We start from the raw sequence: 21,071 nt of genomic DNA, 5'->3' as shown, positions 1-21,071 counted from the left end.
TGGCTCTGCTTTGGACCACTTTGACTGGTGCCATCTAATATGGATCTGTTCAGCAGATTTGATGTGAGCCCATCTGTACAACCTGGCTTTGATCAACCACTGCCCTCTTGGGTTTAGTGGTATTGTCATTCCAAGTGACTCCAAGATGAATAGCATGAACAGTGACTATCAAGGATAATTTGTTTTTTCCTGTGCCTGATTTAAATGGCTGATAGGACTTAGATGTGTAGTTACTCCACATAGTCCAGAGAAGACTAAAAGGAAGATTCTCAAACACAAATGTCAGCTGCCAACTTAACTCTTGAAGTGTCTAAAACATCCATATGTATCTCAGTATTGTCACTCCTTAGTTTTTTGTTTGTTTGTTTGTTGTTTGTTTTGTTTTTGTATTTTTAGTATTTTTAGTCAAGAATCAATGCATTCACCCAGAATGCGCGTGCCCCGGTGGCACAGTGGTAGAAGTGCCGCTTGCAACACCAGAGGCCCAGGTTCGAATCCCCCTGTGGTGCAAGTGGTAGAAGTGCCACACTGCTACACAGGAGGCTCGAATCCCGGGGGTTGGACTCAATGATCTCTAAGGTCCCTTCCAACCCGCACGAGACTGTGATACTGTGATACTGTGAATGAGTTAGGCTAAGATTCAAGTAAATCACGTATCTGAGGAAATCTGCAACTCAGTGTTCAGCTGTAGAATATATCAGAGAAAGATTTTCTCATTATTTCAGTGAGAATCTTCTGAAATACAGAATACTTACTGAACTAAGTTGCTGCATATCCTTGTATAGAAATATTCACCTTGACACACTATTTATCATACAAGTATCAGTGTGATGAAAAGAATGTTATCTGTGATGAAGAAAATGCAGCAGCAATCCATAAGATGATTATAAGCAGGATAAACTTGGCATTGGTACCTCAGAGGCCCACTTGGCACATCACTGTGTTGTTGCAATAAAAGCAACGTAGAAACAAGCTCCTTAGGCGGACCTTCACTTATAACCTCCAAACATGGCCTGAGGAGATGTGTTGCCTTATTTCCTTGAGCTCACCCTGCAAACAATTGTTATTGACTTTGGGTGCTGATAGAATAATTCTTCAGTACTTACTGTCATTTACTGTAACAGCAATTTATTTTAACAGTACCCATTATCTTCTGGGGACACTAAAAAATGATACTGAGAAACTGGAAACGGAAATTGGATGACATGAATGCAAGCATCTTTCCCACCTAAATGTTAAAATCTCACAAGGCTATGGAAAATAGAATTGCTCTGCTGATTTCCCTGTCCACTGAAAGAGTCACCTGAGTATATTCAGCACAGCAGGAGGAATGGATGGACAAATCTATACAGGCATTAAGGAAGTTTACTATTCACAGTCTTAGCAGTGAAGAAGAACTATGTCCAAATTTTTAAAACCGGCTTTGTTATTCAACTTAAGAATCCAGTTTGTTACCTGACTTCATTGTTAGTATGCCAATTAGTTTGACAATATCTTTGAACATTGCTTGAAGGATTTGTTTTTATACAAAAGCAGATGTGTGTATGCCTTAATGCTTTATATTTCTTTGGGGAGTTTTTAACCAGAGCATAATTTCTGTTCTGTTTTAAATCACATTTGTTCATTTTTCACTCAACTAAACCACAGCAGGGACCATACTGCTTACATACCAAGAAGCAAAACCGGAAAGATTTTTACAAGAGTATATATGAATTAAAGCAGGTTGATAGAGTTTACTTAAAGAAAGATTCTGGACAAACTAAAAGAACTTTTATTTTACACTCAGCATCCCATAGGAGTTGCCCTGCCCAGAACAAAAGATGGAAAGGAGACGTGTGCCTGAATTATTTGGGTAAAAAACACTGTATACAGATATCACCAGAGGTTATAACAGATTAATAATGTCACATTCAATCAGGGATTGCAGTCACCAGATCTTGATGGCTAAAAATCAATTCCCACCCATCATGGATCATGGGATGAGAAATCTTTGCTTTCCTTCCCAGATCTTACTTCAGATATGGATAACAGGCTTTCTCTTGGTATAATGTTGTAACCATCAATTACAGGCTTATTTAATTTCCCTGAATGGTTTTACTGCATATGTTTCCAGTTTCAATGTACTTGTTTTTCTAGGATTACTCGCTAATCTTTGGTTCTTCAGTGGTACTGGCCCCATACAGTGCCACTCAGTTATTCTGGAAATACAGGTCCAGCAAACCTGGAAAAGGGACATGAAGATAGCCAGTGGGCTTAAGCAATGAAATACAAGGAAAAATTGAGGGAGGTGTGTTTGTACAGCCTGGAGAAGGCTTATGGGAGATATTGCTTTCTTACTGAGAAGCTACCTAATAAGAGGGTGCAGCACAGATGGAGCCAAGCTCTTCCCAGAAGAGAGCAGAAATAACACTAAAGGCAATGAACACAGGCTGAAACACCAGAAATACTGATTAGCTGGAAGGGGAAAAAAAAAAAAAAATCACTATGAGGATGGTTACATTTTTGAAAAGGGCCCAAAGAGGGTGTGAAATGCCTATCCCTGGAGATATTTGAGCTCTAATTGGAAACTGCTGTGAGCAAAACGCCTTGCTTTGAGCAGAAGAGCTTAACTAGAGATCTCCAGAGTCCCCTTCCAACCAGTTATTCTGCGATTCAGTGACTGCATGATCACCTGCCCTTGAAACACTGCAGAGCTCTTTCACTGATGGACATCAAAAAGCTGAGACACTTTACTTACATTTGCATGAATACACTAAATAAACGAAGAGCCAGTAAACACTCAATTAGCATTCAAATTAAACTGTTTTTTGTACCTACTATTTATGCTGCCCCTAAGCAACAATATGAGGTATGTAACTGAAAACTCTGAATTACATGAAATAAGCTGAATTCACAGTTTGACTTACTACCACATGAAAAAATTATCCTGAATAGAGTTATTCTTTATTGCCAGGGATTCCTCTTCCCAGCCAGTCAGACCTACCTGTCTGCTAAATATTAAGATGCATCAACTAAATGTTAAAAGCAAAGGTAAGCAGGCTCAGTAACTCTAAGACAAGAATTGTACCACATGTACACACAAACATAAAGTAATACACAAAGCACAGTCATGAAATGAGATGCTTCATCAGATAAATTCCTCAGGAACTTGTTAAAAAAATATGATGGTGTTTATCTGGATACATATTCATGTGCTTGTAAAGGAAGGAAAATGTAATGTGATGTGCTTCAGCACATAATTTATGACAAGAAGAGCTGCAATGAAAAAGAAAGCAAAAAAAAGCGAAACAACAACAACAAAAATAAGAACACCACAGCTTTATCATACAGCAAAATCAAATGATGGAGAGAATCTGCAGAGTGTTGCACACAACTCATGTAAATACAACAGCCAACCAAAGTTGTGTGCTACATGCTGGACACATATCTTGGGGCTGACTAAAAAATAAAATGCAGACAACTGCTTAGCTGGTAATGGGAGGGTGGTTGGACCAGATGATCTTGTAGGTCCTTCCCAACCTTGTGAATCTATGATTCTATGATTAGCTGAGTTTCACAGTGACAGAAACAACCACACATAAATTGGCTGCATTCAGTGTGAGATTAGCGAGAGAGAAAGTGATTGGATTCACTGGGGCTTTTGAGTTCCAAAGGAAGAAGAAATCTGGAAGTATCAATTCACCAAATAAAAGAGAAAGAAGCAAACCTGAGATACTGAATCACTGACTAAATAAACAGATTAACCACTTTCTGTCTGGAGGGTAGCCAAACCAACATACCACTCTGAAGTTGTGTGTTTTCCTTTTTTTGTACTCTTTTTCACTGGTGAGGGAGTGGTAGATCATATTCCTGCATGTCTCTTGTGTCCTGCAAGATCCTGTGTATTTTAATCACTTACCCATACATTCTTACTGGACTTACTCTTACCCATACACTCTTACCCACTTAGCCATACACTCTACTGGACTTGGATCAATGCCTATTCTCCTTTCCCACCCCAATGTTTAAATAGATATTCAAGAGCAGACATTAAATGACCTCATGGAGTTCTTTGGTGAGGAAGAGACTGAGAAGAGCATGAGATCCCCAGTGCTAGAGAGATGCACACACAGAAAACCTAAGCCATGTATTATCTAGAGTAATCCAATCAATATGATCTACAGTTATTGTAAGAGAAAGTATAGACAGAAAGGAAGTGCTTAATGTGACAAGTTTCAAGTGTGTTTTTGTCCTCAATTGATTGAAAGCTGGCTGCAGATCTAAAAATTGCAACTGGCATGTGACAAATATAATATACTGGCATTTTCCTAAATAACAGAAATACCTGTAACTACACTGCAGCTGAATTTGTTCCATTTATCTTGGCAGACCAACACACTTTGGTAGGTATAGCTAAAAGAAGTTTCTTTGCCTAGACAAAATTTCTCAGCTGGCCTCACAGCTGCTCTTCAAAACAATGGTTTGAGTTTGAGCACAGATTAGGAAGAATTTTCAGTGCATTCTAGTATTTGTCTTTCTTTCAGTCATTGTCTGTTTTCTGTTTTCCCATTTTCTTTGTTTCCTCATTTATACTCAGCTGGTCTTTCACTCTGTTCCTCTTTTAGCATCATTACCATTATTATTTTCCAGTATCTAACTTTCCTACCAGCCCTCATCTGAGCCATTTGCTTTGCTCATTGTTTTATTCTTGTCTTCTGGACTGGTCTTGCAATAAGAGATGACTGCACAGCAGGGAAATCTTTCATCTTGATGTTCAGCCAGTAAACAGAAATGTTGAGCTGACCCTCTGGGGTGCAGATTTTCTCTCCCCATCAAACAGACAAAAGTAAAACACAACAGCTTTCCCCAGGTAAGCCTCAGAGCTCTGTCCTCAGCCAGGACAATCCTCATAGATTGTTTGGGATGGTTTTCTCCAAACTTTGCAATCAAAACTCCCAGTTCACCAGCATGGACTTTATTGTTGTGCTGTTCATGCATCATTTCATTTTATCTTTAGCAATTTCATATTCTGCAAAATATATTTAATGATGCATCCTTCCTTTATAAAACACATGAATACATATTCAAATAAAAACCAACAGAATTTCATTTTTTTAGCAAGTTCCGGAAGACTCTAGTCTATGTATGTAATCAGACTCAAATTTCTCAGGATTTATTTAAGATTTTCAAAGGAAATTATGTGGCTGATATAGCCTAAACCCTAATTACTGAATATTAGGTATTTAATCTGACTCCTATTTATTGTTTGTTCTTCCACTTGCATCAAAAAATTGCTACCTACAGAAATCCAGTATTTCCTTCTACTTATTACTAGTGGATTTAGGAGGAAGAAGAGAGACTGCCTTAATGTTCTCTCTCTCTCTCTCAATCTCTTCTCTGACAGACTGACTATCAAGTAGATAAAATTTCAAGAAATGTGTGAAATAATGTTTCAAGCCAAATGAAAAGGTTCTGGCTCCTTAGATCTGGCATGTTAAAGCTTGTGTTGAGGGGACAAGAGTAGATGCTTTCCCTTCTCAAAGTTTTCTGCGTGCTATGTTTTATATTTTCCATGTAATTTGGAAGATGGTTCTTTTATGTTGTTGTTTTTGTTGTTTTCTTTTTATTGTTGTTGTTGTTTGTTTTGTTTCCTTGATTTATGGGGTTACTTTTTCATTTTTGCCTGCATATGAAATAATATATCATGACCTGGCCAGAAAAAAAGGAATTTGTATTTGATGAGAAATTCAAGGTGATTGACATTTAATTCTGTGTTGTAAACTTACTCTCCTGCAAAATAGAATGATTCCAGTTACCTGGTTCCTAACAAAATCATCCAAGGAACTTGCATTCATCCCACCTGCAAGACATCTGTTTGGCTCTCCCACTAGTTGGCTGCCCACCAATTCTTCTAGGCAGACTGCCAATAGAAAAGTCACCTGAGAGCAACCTGCCAGGTGGATGTGAGAACAGTCACTCATAAGCCAAGGGAGACAAACGTCATGTTGGGCAGAGAACATGGCAGCCCAGGGAATCAACTGGCTAAATACTTGAAAATCCAAATTTTTAAGTAACTTAAATCTGAAGCAACTTGCAGCCAGGAGTCCTGAAAGAAACATCTAAGATCCCCAGAATTCTGATGGTCACTGAAAATAAATCTTAAGACACATTAATATGGAATAAGGTTTATTTCTCAATGATATTCAGTTAGCAAAAAAGGGATTATCTAAGTAACTACAGGCCTGTTAATCTGATATCACTCTCCAGCAGAGAAGTCCCAAAGCTGATATGAAATTCAGTTAATGAAAATTAAAGATAGAATTATAATTAACACTAGTCAATATAGTTTTATAAGAACAGCTCATGAAACTAATTTGATTTTCTTATGTGATTTAATCATATATATGCACTCAGTATTAAGATGTTTGCCTTGATACTATGTGATATTCAGATGAAAAAATGAACTCTAAACATTATCAGTGGGGCACATATTAAATGGCTTGAGAACACACTGCCTGCTCTCCAGGAGAGAAGTCAGTGAAAAGACCATCATCAAATGCAGACATTTCTAAAAGGATTCTTCTAGATTTGTATTGTGAGAAGCACATCTACAAATTAATATGTCTCTAAATTTGGCAAATGGTGACTCGGAGAGGGTTGGTAGGGTGTGTGAACACACTCCATGAATTCCTAGAAGTTTGAGAGGAAAAAAGGAAATATATATTCTTGTATGAAGAAATAATAAATCAATAGGAGAGACAAATGATGTTACCATGGGCTTATTGGCTTAGGCTGTTGTAGGAGAATACATGTAGGCCATTCCTTTCTCCACCTAATTTAGCAGCTAAATAAAGATATGTTAGCTACAGAAAAGCAACAGGGAATAGCTTTGTAACATAGGGAGTGATGCCTTGGCAGTATTTTTAACTACTGATCAAGTTATCAGTCACTAAAGAGCTTTCTGACATAGCTGGAAGCTTAGATCAGATATATAAATAATTGGGCACAGTTTTCAATAGCAAGGTCTCTTTGGTTAATCTTCACTCACAAGATACAACATGAGAGTAAGTCAGAGAAATACGAAGACTTGAGTAAATAGAAGTTGAAACCGAAGAAGGCAATATTGTTCTCAGTCTTTCAAGTTCATGTTTAAAATACCATTAATAGATGAACAGTTCTCATGAAGACCTCTGCAAAAATTGCTATTCCATCCCAGTTACTGGGGACAGCTCATGTAAACTACACAGGACAAATCTGCGCAGCATAGGACAGAAAAGGAAAGTACATAGAAGTGGTTTAGCTAAGAACAGACATAGCATGTCAGGCCAGCCTTTAGAATATAATAGTTCCACTGGACCATCAAAGATCATCTACTCCAACTGCCTGACCTCATACTCATAAAGGCTTTGTCCAAATGTCTCTTGAACAGTGACAGGCATGTGGCATCAACTAGTTCTCCAAAAAGCCTGTTTCAGAGCTTGACCACCCTCATGAAAAACTGATTTTTCTTAACATTCATTCTGAACCTCCTCTAGTACAGCTTTGTGCCATTCCTATGAGTTCTGCCAGGAGACAAGACTGGCACTTCCCCCTGCTTCCCTCCACAGAGAGTAGCAGGGAGCAATGAGGATACATTCAACTCCCGCATCCAGATCACTGATGAAAATATTGAGCAGATCTGGAGCAAACCCTGGGGAATACCGTCAGTGACGGCTGCCAGACAGTTGTCCCTTCATCTACTGCAATTCTTTGAGCTCTACCACTGAGCCAGTTTATCAGCCAGCATAGCATGACCCTGTTTATCTCACAGTTGGACAATTTGTTCAGGAGGATACTGCTGAAATCCAGAAAGATGAAGATTCTTAGGTGATTTAAGACATATATTTCTCTACAAGCAAAGGTATTTCTAATCCGGTTTATTATTTTCATGAACAAAGTTTTGCACAATGTCTCGGATGCTAAAGGGCTTTTTAGGCATGGTACACAAAGAATGAACAGAAGTGAGAGACTGAAGTTCAAATAAATGTATCAACTCTTAGTGTTTTACAAAATATCCATCCTAAAATGAGTATTCCAATACAGAAATGTCTCATAATCTTTTAGAAAGTAATTCTGGTTAGATTGTTTACAGCTATAGGATACTAAAATTCAAAATTTCCTCTTCAGCTAATAATCTTTTATCTCATTCTGTTTCTTTCTGCTATATTAAGGCTCTGTGTTTAGGAATTCTGTGCAGTTCTTGGATTAATACCACTCAACCTCTTGTTAATAAAACAATCTTTCTCCTTTGCCCTTTCTAAGTTATGCAAATTACATCTAAGGAGTTGGTCTTTGGATTAAGATTCCCTACTGATGGATAGGTAATTCTCTGTGGCAAATAGTGCCTCCCTTACACAGATATTTGAACACTGGTTCAATTTTCTTGATCATCAGTAATGATGACGTCTGTTAGCCTGACTTTATCCAAGCACTGTGCAAAAATTTTATTTTACAGCATTTGCACATCTGATCATTGCTGACTGTTCCCACCACTTGAAAGTGCATCACTGCTATGGCTTTGAATATACGAGCTAGATGTTAAGAAGAAAGGCTAAATTCTGTGCCTTTTGTGGCATCTCTAAGGTGATGTGAGTTAATCAATGAATAACCAAAAGCCGCACAGAAGGAAACATAGCAAGGAAGCTCCTTGTTCCAGGGATAATGGAACAAGTATCATGCGATACTTTCCCTTGAATTCAGCAGGTGTCTGCAAAGGCTGCTCTCTGCAGTCAGTAAAATATCACACCTGTAACCATGAAGGATAATTTAACCTGCAATAGTAACAAAAAAAAAAAAAAAAAATAAGTGTTTTGAAAACTTTGGTTCATCCTGTGATTGAGACTCTCCTAGGTGCAAAAAATTCCACCCCAAACACACTTACAGATGCCTAGACTTCCTCCTAAATTGGGGAAAATTAATACCCAAGTTTTTGAAACAGTTACACCATACATTCAACAATGAAATCATTCCTATGGGAACACTGCAAGGTTCGTCATTTTCCAAAGAGGTGCATTTCAAATGACCCTGTCCATGGAGTGTGCAGTGACTGTCTTTAACCATATTAAAATAAATGTGGGAAAAACCTTCCAACGCTAATGATCTTCCTTACTTTTAATGGTGAAATTGCCCAAGTGAGTAGGATGGTTCCCAAAATACATTGTCTTTTAGAAATAATCTGGGAATTTAAGTACTTTCAAGATCTTCAGATAGTACTGTTGTTTATCCTGTGTGTCTTGTGCAGCAAAGCAGTTCGTCCTAGCAGCTTTCAAAAAGACAGACAAGAGATTTCAATATTGTCTTTTGTACAAAGAACCCAGCTGCTTTGTCACAGGTTTTCTCACCTGTGTCTTATTCCTTTCAGACCTTCAACCCAAACAATACAAGAAAGAAGCCATCCAAATGGCATTGTCTAATGTCTGGATAGAAGTAATCTTGTTATTAATTCTGAAAACAGTATTTTCATCATTATCTGTTACTATGACATTTTCTGTTGTGGAAAGAATGAGATCTGCTTTATTAAACAAATTATCTGACTTTTGAAACCAGGCAATATACCTATTAAAATAAGAGGTAACTTACAGCTTTGGTGAAGAAGCATATACTGATGGAAAGCCTGGAGCTTTCTCAGATCTGACAATAAATCATACAAGTAAATCAGAACATTTTTTAGTTTTAGCATTTGTAGACCAGGTTACATGTCCTTAGTTAGAAAACTTCAGAACAAACTATTCAGAAGTCAATGACATTTGTCTCTTCACTGCATGATGTTCTACTGGCGCTACAGAATCTACAGCATTTCACATGTTCACCAGAACTAAATAATCACAGTGAAAACAAGCTGCTCAATGAGATATACAGTGAGCAGAATGTCTTAATCATTTCTGTATAATTATACCGGTTTAGCTGATGTAAGGTTTCAAAACTTGAAATAACTGTACCTAGAGAAATTTATCACTATATTCCAGGAAAGTTCTGTGATATGGGAATACAGGATCTTATGTATTTCACTTACTGTGAATGTAATCATGCCTAGAAAACATGAGGAATGGTAGGGTGGACACTTCACAAGTGGAGACCTTTGGAGGGACTGAATAAAAGTGCAACATGAGTGCCCATAGCTTTGCTTTCATTTTGAGAAGATATATGAGACATCAGTCTCTTTGGAAATAAGACAGAATCTCATATCAGAGCTTTAATGTGCTATGCAAGTTCTTACAAAAGATCTTCATAGTAATGAAGACTAGGAAATACAAAGAAGAATGGAAGCTGTGGAATGCAAAAAGGGGGGAATAAAAACCATAGTATTTCTACTAAAATAGGATGTATTTTTATTTCCATAGCTAGAGAATTTCCAGGCAAAGGAGAGGAATACACCTTGTACTACTGGGCAATACAGATGCACATACACATAAACATAACCATGACAGGAAGTGTCTGCATTCCAAAAGCTTAGATTAATAAAGAAGTGGACAGACAACATTTTTTGCCTTTTCTTTACTTTTTCTTAATTCTGATGTTCACCCTAAAGGACAGCAATATAATCTCAGCTTTAAAGTGTGTATATTAAAGAAGGACTTGTTAAGCTTTTGTCCCGTTGCCTAGCTCACAACTTAATATTCCACTCTCATTCATACTGAAAGGTACAAATTTTCTTCACCTTCAAAGTGAAATGGACCACACCTTTCATTAACAAGGCATTTGATTGCATGCACTAGGTGTCATCCTGCTTACAAGGAAGTGTCATATTACAATAATGTGCCCATTAATATTAATATAAGGAACTTTATTCATGAAAATTAAAGGTAAGTTGTTTATCTTCTTTTAAAATAATTTAATAGCTGGAAATAAGGAAGAAAGCTAGCAGTAATCAGTGACCCTCAACTCCATGGAGCACCAGACAGTACCCATCATCTAGGTCCAAGAGAGCTGAACAAAAACTTGTATAATTTATTCTGCTCCTTGCATCCAGATTGATTTTGTAATAGTAACGGAGGGAGGAAGGGGTACGTCACCTCTATTTGCACTTTCAAGCTCAAGAAATCATAGAATTATTTGAGGCAGAAGGGATCTTTAAAGGCCATCTAGCCATCTAGTCAAACGTCCCTGCAATGAACAGGGATACCTAGATCTCCATCGGGTTGCTCAGAGCCCCATCCAGCCTCACCCTGAACGTGTCCAAATACGTGGCATCTACTCTCTGGGCAACCTGTGCCAGTTCCTCAGTACCTTAATCATAAAAACCTTTTTCCTTATATCCAATCTAAATCTCCCCTCTTTTAGTTTGTCCTTGTCCTAGGCATCATGAACTCACACTTGATGAACGCTAACTTGGAGATTATCTGCACCCAAGTTCTCCAGAATCATTTAAAAATGTAAATGCAAATATTTGCCGATTTACCAGAGGTTTTTTGTTAAACCATAGATTCCAGTAATGAAAGAATAAACAACCAGCGACTGTATTTATGAGACCATTAAAGGAACCATCTTAGGAAACTGCAGTTAAAGTCTGTTTATCATTGCTGCTGTATACTGCTTCCAGAAGCTTAACTTTAATGAGCTATAAAAAGGAAAACAAGCTATTTCTAATCAATTCTCACAATTTAAATAATAATTAACAAATAAATCTAGCTACTATAAAAGAAAATAGTAAGTAGGAGATAGAGTTCCAGTCAGGAAAGGACGGTATGTGCCTGATGCTGTACAAGAGCACACAATTCCAAACAGCATCGAGATCTAGGCTACTAGAGCTCATGGAATTATACCATAGCCATGACATCAGTTTGCATGTAAAGAGTCAGTTACTGACCTGCTACTGTGGAGATATCTGAGTAGAACAGTGCTAGTGTGTACTTGAGAGTGAAAAGTGAAGGGAAGAATCTGGGTCTGGATTCTAGATGGGCACAGATGAAGCTATAGGGGTGATTAGTTTCTGGGGATATGGATCCCTGAACAGTGGAAAAAACATCCAATCTTAGAATCACAGAATATCCTGAGTTGGAAGGGACCCATAATTGTCATAGAGTCCAACTCCAGGCTCCACACAGGACCACTCAAAACCCAAACCATATGTCTGAGAGCAGTGTCCTAAAGCTCCTTGAGCTCCAGCAACTCAAGGCCTTTCCCTAGGCTCCCCTGACTCAGATTCCTTGGGCCCTGTCACTGTCACCTCCACTCCCTTTGAGGAGCTGCAGCCACCATGAGACCTCCCATCAGCCTCTTCTGTTCTGAACTGAGCAAACTGAGGGACTTGAGCTCCTCATACATTTTCCCCTCTAGACTTTCAGCATGATGGCCAACAACTCTCTGCTCTACCTCTAAGTCACTTATTCTGATCTATCTGTGATGTCCCTGTTAATTGCAGGAGCCTGGGACTAGATGACCTTCAGAGGTCCTTTCCAGCTCTAACAATTCTATGATTCTGAGACTCTGGTAGTCTTCATGGAACAGACCATCTTCTTGCTCCTGCCCAGACTGTTGAACCATTCCTAGTCCACACAAAGAATTTTCCCTAATTTTTTCATTCTCCAGGATGACATTTTGCAAAATGGAACGTGGAGTACATAAAAATTCCCACTGTTGTGGACTGTCACATCTGAGGAAATCCAGGTCCTTCATGGTAAAGCCAGAGTTTTAAACATGCTTTTTTTCTTTGTGTGAGCCACAAGATGTTTGCTAAAAAAACTGATTTGGGAACTGAGCCTATTTCTAAATGTTTGTTAAGTTAATGGTTAAATTATTATGGCATCCTTTGGCTTGATCTACTGAAATGCTTATTCTCACTTTCCAACAGAAGATTGCAAGAATGGCTATGCTGTGGCATGTAAATGTCCATCTAGCCCAATATTTTCTCTACTGATGTGGTCAAAAGCAGATAGCTAGGAAAAACAGTAATAAAATTAATGAGGGGCACATACAGTGATATTTCCCTGATGCAATCTCCCCGCCTCCAGCACTCTGTGGCTCGGGCACATTTTGTGCTTAATAGCCCCTGAATGAATAATCCTCCCATAAATTTGTCTAGTTGCTTTTTGAGTGTATGTAAACTTTTGACTTCCAGTATATCCTGTGACAGTAAGTTCAAATATGTGTTGTGAGTTCATAAACTAACACTTGATAATTTTACTTGATATCCTCTCATACCTGTGGGAAATGATGAACATTATTTTCATAGTCACCTTCTGGAAGTTAGAAAGTTCAATAACATTTGCAGTCAGCTTAGTGTTAGCATTAATATTCCTCGGCCAGGACAGGTTCTTGTGCTCTGTCCAGAAGCAGATATTGCCTTTTGCAAAATGTGGTTGTATTAATAACAAAGATATTAATTGACTTCAACTGATATGGAATAAAAGGAAAATTAGAAAAGATAAATAAACACAAGGGAGAACATTTACTTTTCAGACCTCAAATGCAGCTCGATCGATGTACAGAGAATATAAATATTGGTGTCTGAATCTTGCAGTGTTATTTAAGTGTAAAATCCAAGCAGACTCTTGGACCATTTCTATTCCACAGGGGTAACTACTCATATGAAACTGAGAGCACAGGCCATATTTCAGGTATTCTCCTCCCTTCAACAATTCCCATTATAATCTTAGGGATTCCCTGATACAGCACGCAGATTTTAAGATCATCATGTTCCTCATCAGCTGTCAAGGTTTTCCACTGTTTGTGAATCTGAACCTTAATCTAGTTTGACTCGTGTAAATTTTAATGCATGCCTTCTTGTCTCTTTCAGTACATAAATATTTGCAAAAATGTGACCTTGGGTCTTGGCCCAACTCCATTCTTACATAAAAAGTGTTGATCAACCCAGACAGTTTACATATACTCCAAAAATACTCAGAAAAGAATCCACTTCTTTTTTTTTACCTCCTTTGAAGCAGCAATAGCAAAATTATTGCTGAAGCATTAACAGCTACAGCTCTGATTTATATTTTTATTTATATTAACGGAAAGAGATAATGTGATAGGCTTGGAAGGAACATAAAATAAATGAACATGTTAGCATTAAAAACAGATTAAATAAGTCACAGTACATAAAATTAGTTTATCTGGCTTTGTACACAGAACTGAAGCCAATATGGGAAAACTCAGCTTTCCAGAGAAAACCTCATAGTACTGAAAGTTTAAACTTGCACTGTTCTGTGAGAGGTGAGACTCTGTTCCCTTCAAAAAATTGAGTTTCTACCTGAATAATGTGGGTACTCAGTAGACAGGATATATCTCTCTTTACACTGATGAGTCTTTACAATGTATGCAGCTGGAGAAGTCCATAACCTGCTACTTACACTGGATATTAAGCTACTAGGTAAGAGTATAAATGCAAGTTTAAGTTATAAGTGAGGTTTCAAAGGTGAGACATTTGCATCAGGTCATCATATGGGTAGTGAAAAACAATTTACTACCACTTCATAGCAGTGCTCTTTTTCAGCTGTTTCATCACATTGCTGCTATGCACATTGTATGGAATTTTTCACTTTGATTGTCAGTTGTTAGTTCTAAGTTGTTAAGAAACAGATTTATGTCTCTGACTGTTATTTTAGCTTTTGATTCCATGAATAAGTGGTAGTGAGTGCCTAACTCCCAGAGGAGCTATGAACCAACATGCCTGTGTAGATATCAGTTATAGTTCCTTTAGACTTCGACAAAATGAAAGGAAAACATTTATTTAGCCCAATTACTCGAACACTGTTTGACAATGAAAACTTCGAGATGTAAGAATGTAATGTAAGAAATTAGCAATTTTGCTGGTTAGACACATAGTGCATCATCCCTGAGTAATGAAAAATAGACCTCCCAGCTTCACATATTGATCCAAAAACTTCACAGTTTTGAAGTGATGGTCATTAGGAATTACATGAGTGTCCTATGGCTTGGCTAAGAATCTTTGGGTACCCTACTACTTACTCTAGAATATGCTGTAAAATACCTCAAATTTTATATAAGATAGAGGGCAAGGGGAAATGGTTTTAGATAAGAGGGTAAATTTAGATTGGATATAAGGAAAAGTTTTTTATAATAAGGGCAGTGTGGCACAGGCACAGGTTGCCTAGAGAGGTGGTGGGTGCCCCAGCATGAAGACATTCAAAGTCAGGCTGGACAGGTCTCTGAGCACTTAGTCTAGCTGTAGGTGTTGCTCTTCATTGCAAAGAATTTTGCCTAGATGATCTTTAAGGGTCCCTTTCATACTCAAACAATTCTCTGATTCTATGATAAGCCAAAATTTTTGTTCTGCTTTTCCTACAGGCACTCTGTATGAATGAGCAGAATCCATGGGTTTGCTGCATGTCTTTTGTTTATACAAACAAATTTGATGTCATTGTTAGAATCAACTTTATTTTTATTTCCCCAAATTCTTAGAAAGTAGGATTTCATAAATTTTATTTATTTATTTGTGACAGCTCCAGTTTCTTTCAGCTCTGGTTTGTCCAGTGTTATGCAATCCATGACTTCACAAGAAAAGAATCAGCAATAAAATCCAGTCTCCTTGCTCCAAACAGATGTTACAGTTATACTGATACATTAACAGCACCAGAAAGTGTCCTCAGGGACTGGAATTCAATCATGTTTACTGGTAAGTTTCTTCAGCTTTTGGGCCCAGCCCAATTAGTTCATACCTGAGCAGTTTCTGGGAATTAATTTAGCATGCATCAGGGATCATTCTCAATCGGCAGAATGGTTGCAGGCAACCTGCAATGGAAGCTAAGAGGTATTAATGTTATTTACTCGAGTTAGTTCATGACAGTTGTCCTTATCACCAGAAAATAATCCTAGGCATTTAGAGGTAGACACGGAGTTTGAGTACTTGAGACAAAGATTAATTACCTTGTTGTAGTAAATTTTAGATGCACAAAGTATTTGGATTCTCTGCACAGAAGACAGCTTTTTACCTAACCTGGGCAATAGCACAACATTTTTTAAAATAAACAATAATAAATACCTCACCTCTGCTGGTGAGGTCTCACCTGGAGTAGTGAGTCCTCAGTACAGGAGAGACATGGAGCTGTTGCAGCATGTCCAGAGAAGGGTCACAAAAATGATTCAAGGTGTGGAACACCTCTCCTACAAGGACAGGCTGAGAGAGCTGGGGCTGTTCAGCATGGAGTAGAGAAGGCTCTAAGGTGATCTGATAGCAGCCTTTCAGTATCTACAGGAAAGAAGGGGGCAGACTCTTTAGCAGGGTCAGTGGTGATAGGGCAAGAGGAAATGGTCTCAAGCTCAAAGAGGTTATGTGTAAGGAAAAAGTCTTCTACAGTGGGGGTAGAGGCAATGGAACAGGTTACCTAGAGATCTGGTGGATGACCCGTCCCTGAAGACTTTCAAAGCCAGTCTGGATGGAGCTCCGAGTTTCTGATGGAGCTGTAGGTGTCCTTGCTCATTTCAGGGGAGTTGGACTGGATGACCTTTAAAGGTCCTTTCCACCACTAAGGATTCTCTAATTCTAATATCATATCTATAATTAGATGATATTTGAGGTCCCTTGCAAGCGAAGCCATTCTATGGTTCTTTGATACCCTTGCCTCACTCCTTGCCACTGTCTGAGAATTCCTATTTCAGGTGCCTGTTGTGCATACATAGTCAAGCAGGGCATATAGTAGCTGATAAATGAAATGTACTTGTAAGTTATTTAGAGGATGGTATTCCTGAGAACAAATACTGCAAGACTTCTCCAGTCTTGATTGGAATATGTTGGCTTGATTGGTTTCACGGTTTGCCTATTCAGTTTCAATGAATAGATTTCAATTTCACTAATTCTTGTATGAGTATTTGGAAATTTTCTTTAAAGTCACAACCCTTAGAAACCCTTAATCAATCTTTGACCAATTTCAGAGCCGATTGTTTTCCAACTCTTGTGATTTCAGGGGAAAAAAAAAAAAAAAGGAAAGAAAAGAAAAGGAAAAGAAAAGAAAAGAAAAGAAAAGAAAAGAAAAGAAAAGAAAAGAAAAGAAAAGAAAAGAAAAGAAAAGAAAAGAAAAGAAAAGAAAAGAAAAGAAAAGAAAAGAAAAGAAAAGAAAAGAAAAGAAAATGCAATCTCTGTGGTCTTCAAAGCTTTAAAAAAGCTGCAAGGACCTTTATGCTACATGATGGTGATTCTTAATGAAGCTCCAGACTGGAGGTGGGAGAGGAAAAATGATCTGATTTGTGAATGCCCAGACTGGGTGTTATTGCAACCTAGTCATAAGTATACGATGTGGCTGGGCTGATGCCAGTATTAATTTATATTCTAGCAGTATCTTATGTGCTGGCATTGTAGTATAGCTCAGACTAGAGCTGCTAACCTCCCTGGAAAATGGCTTCCTCTGATCTCTGACGCTTTTTCCTGATTAAAGAATGTTTTTTCATTTTTATGGCCACATGAGAAGAAACTCCAAAACATTTTTGAGAAACAGTGATTTTTAAAGCAGGTCCCCAAAGAAGGTTTTCTTTGCTTTCATGCCACAATAGCCATTTCTTAATTCCCTAGATTAACATGCAATTAAAAAATGTTGATAAACAGCAGGCAAGACAAACAGACAAAACTGCCATTGTATAAGCAGTTTATTTGCTGTGGTGTCATTCCTCTTAAACATCTCTTTGCACATTCCAGATAGCTCTTGATAAAATACCTCTTCTGTTTACTGCTGCACTACAATTAGCTGGCTGATGATGTAATAACTATGAAAGCTGAGTGTATGCTTGATTAGTGAGGATCTTTTCCTAAGCTATAGTACAAATTCTTTTAGTTCATATTATGACATATTACAACATTCATTAAGTACTAAATCTCTGTGTGCATATGTATGTATATATGTAACCTGGGATCACCATCTTAAACCTATATCAGCTGTTATATCATACACCTGTAATTACACCATTTATTTTATTTGTTTACTGGGACAGAGCTGTGCTGGCTGCTATGACCTCTCTGCAAGATCCAAGCAATACTGGAGCTACCTTCCATGCCCTTTTGGCTATCATTGATCTAACCTGCAAAGGGTCTAGGAGTGTAGCTGCTGTTTAGACAAATACAGAATTGCCCTACACAGCAACCTCTGTGCTGTACTCTCCCTTAATATAATATAAGAGAGCTGGGGCTGTTTAGCCTGGAGAATGCTGAGGAGACCTGACAGTGGCCTAAAGGGAGGCTGTAAGAAAGGGGACAGACTCATTTGCAGGGTTTATGGTGGTCAGAGAAGGGGAATGGTTTCAAACTAAAAGAGGAGAGATTTAGACTCAATATAAGGAAGAAACTTTTTACTACAAAGGGTGGTGAGGCACTGGAGCAGGTTGCCCAGGTTGGTGGTGGATCTATGAGGTCATTCACAGTCAGGCTGGACCAGGCTCTGAGCAGCTGATCTAGCTGTATGTGTCCTTGTTCACTGCAGGGGTGTTTGACTAGATGACCTTTAAGACTCTGTTCCAAATCAAACAATTCTATGATTCTGTGATTCTGTGAATACCTTTAAACACAACCTTCAGCTTATTCCCAGGGTTGCACCTGCCTACAATCCCAGTTGCAGGGATACAGGATGGAGGGGAATGTGTTGAGCAGAATAAGCAGAAAGGCACACCTCACTTTAGAGCAATATCATTGTATGCTCTTTCAGTGTGAAGTTTTACAATATTCTTTCTGAAATACCTTGCTTTCTTCAACGGACAGTGATGTTCTTTCATCGTTACTCTTTATTCCTATAATATTTGCATCTTAAAAGTTCAGTGTCTCACTAAGTTCCATACAATTCAAAATTATGAGTATTCTAAATTCATAAAATCCATTTATCTTTTTGATTTTTAGGTTTATGAAATTTGTGAAGGAATATATACATCTGGTCTTGGTCTGGTTACTTATTTCTAAGTGCCAAGCTTAAAAAGGTCCTTAATTCTTGAGGCCAACCATTTTTCTTCCTTGCTTTATCTGCATTTTATGAACTTCTGTCTCAATTTTTATTTGAAGATAAAGATTTTTTATGATTTCATCTTTTTGATGTAGGCTCTATCAAGCCTAAATATTTCCCTAGTTTCTAATAATGGGAAACCTTTCTTCTCTATAACTTTTGTGCTATCATACACTGGGAGACCTATTCTGTCACATCACCTTTTTAGTCCTACTCAAGCTACTCAGTGAAGTTCAGAATGCAATATGAATTTTTGGTTGGTATTTGGTGTTCTGTTATTAATGATTTAAGATGATTTCCAAGTCATCTCCCTTTCTTCGTATTATTCAGTTTATTTGCATCATTGTGTTTTCCTAGCACTCACCATTTTGTCATCTGTTGTCATTTTCTTTCTCTTCAGCACACAAGCCCTTTAGGGTGATTGTTTCCTGTTCCTGGTAGAATAGCCCCTGTCTCTGTTTCCCTAATATCCTCCATTTTACTCCCTCTAAACTCAAAAGAAAATATTCTTGTTTTGAGGTCAACAGAATGCCCTCACTGTATGTCCAGATACTTTACAGGAAGCATTAAAGCTGGCTTGTGGTTTTAAAAGAAGTTTCCATAAACTCAGTGTTGTATGAATGCTGAGAAACACTGTTTCATCTGGAATTCTTGAACATTTTGCACCTTACAGAACACGCAATATATCAGGGCCAACAAGAAAGGATTCCATAAATTAAATTAGATCCTTTTCGACAGAGCGTTTTTATACCGCAGTGTTTCCATTATTACGTATGCAGCCAAGGCTTTCCTGTGTTTGGCAAACCACCGCTTGAATTTAGCAGGCACAGAGAATAGTAAATTCTCAGTAACTTTTGCAGAGTTATACCAATTTACACCAACTGAAAATATTTCCAGTGCTTTCTGGGGAATAAGAGACCTATATAGAGTTCTTCCCTGACCTTTCAAGGGAGGGTATTATTAAAGATTTATTCCTTCCAGAATTCTAATTGGTTTCTTTTGGTGACCTTTCTGGATAATGGTGATGTTTTTCTCAGCCTTTACAATGCTCTCAGGTAGGGAATTCTTTTGCTGCACTAACACAGCAGCAGAATTCTAATCTGCATCCAAACTCCATCCCCTCCTCCTTTCTCAAGAATTTCTTGCTACTGTCTTGAACCAGAGGATTTGTACTGTTGTCAAACTTCTGCAATTCTCTTTGAATAAGCATTAATCTCTCATTTCATACATCAGGAAGAATTAATAAATAAATAACTGTGGTTATGGGGACACATTATCAAAAAAACGATCTTAAAAAAAGAGCATCTAATGACACAGAAAAAAACTATGAAGATCTATCAAAACACCTGAGCAGAAGATATAAGGTAATTTATAAGCAACCTGACTGCTTTTGGCTACATCTTGTTCTTGTTCTTCGTGCCTGGAAGGTAGCTTGACCTTTGTCTCACATCTATAAATAGCTGCAGGGTGCAGGTCCTAAAGTGGATTAGGTTCACCAGGATTTCTCTAACAGTGAACAGTTTTTCTCCAGACTGGATCCAGGGTACACCAGACAGTATCTCTAGCATGAATTACCTGAGGAAAAAGTTTGAAATGGATCAGCTTTAGTATTCAGATGTACTTTCTTGTGAATCATCTTACTATTCATTATGGAGATGCCCACTTATACTTAGGTGATATCCAGAAAGAGTAATACTTACACCTTTACTGTTCCAGTTGGTAAAAGCAGAACTCCTCAACTCTGGAAGTAGCACACACTTTGCTTTCCATAAGTTTGGGAGTTATGTAAACTAAAATTACAAGGTAACATCTTCCTTTCTGTTATCTTTTCACCATTAATATTTGACTCTGTAAAACCTTTCTTATTGTGGTTCAATACTGCAAGCACAAAAGCAAAGATGGAGATAAAAATGGAGCATGGATTTCTCTTACCTCAGTGTGTGAAAAATAAGCTTTGCAGTTAATCAACAAGTCTGAAAAATCTCATTCTCTTCAACATTGTTGACACCTCCTAAAGTAAATATTTGTCTCTCCCCTTATCAGCTAAAAGTGTGAGAATGTTTTTCCCTTTATTACATGATTCTATTGGTTCTATGACTTCTCCATCCTTGCTACTTCTACAACGCTGTCCCCTACAGCTTCAAGCTGCAGCTTTTCAGCTTGTGGGATGAAGACACC

This window comes from Coturnix japonica, chromosome 1 (genome assembly GCF_054131305.1).
Source record: "Coturnix japonica strain WE chromosome 1, WE-NBRP24, whole genome shotgun sequence".
Lineage (NCBI taxonomy): Eukaryota > Metazoa > Chordata > Aves > Galliformes > Phasianidae > Coturnix > Coturnix japonica.
The sequence above is the reverse complement of the archived record's forward strand: the minus strand, read 5'-3'. Positions refer to the sequence as shown.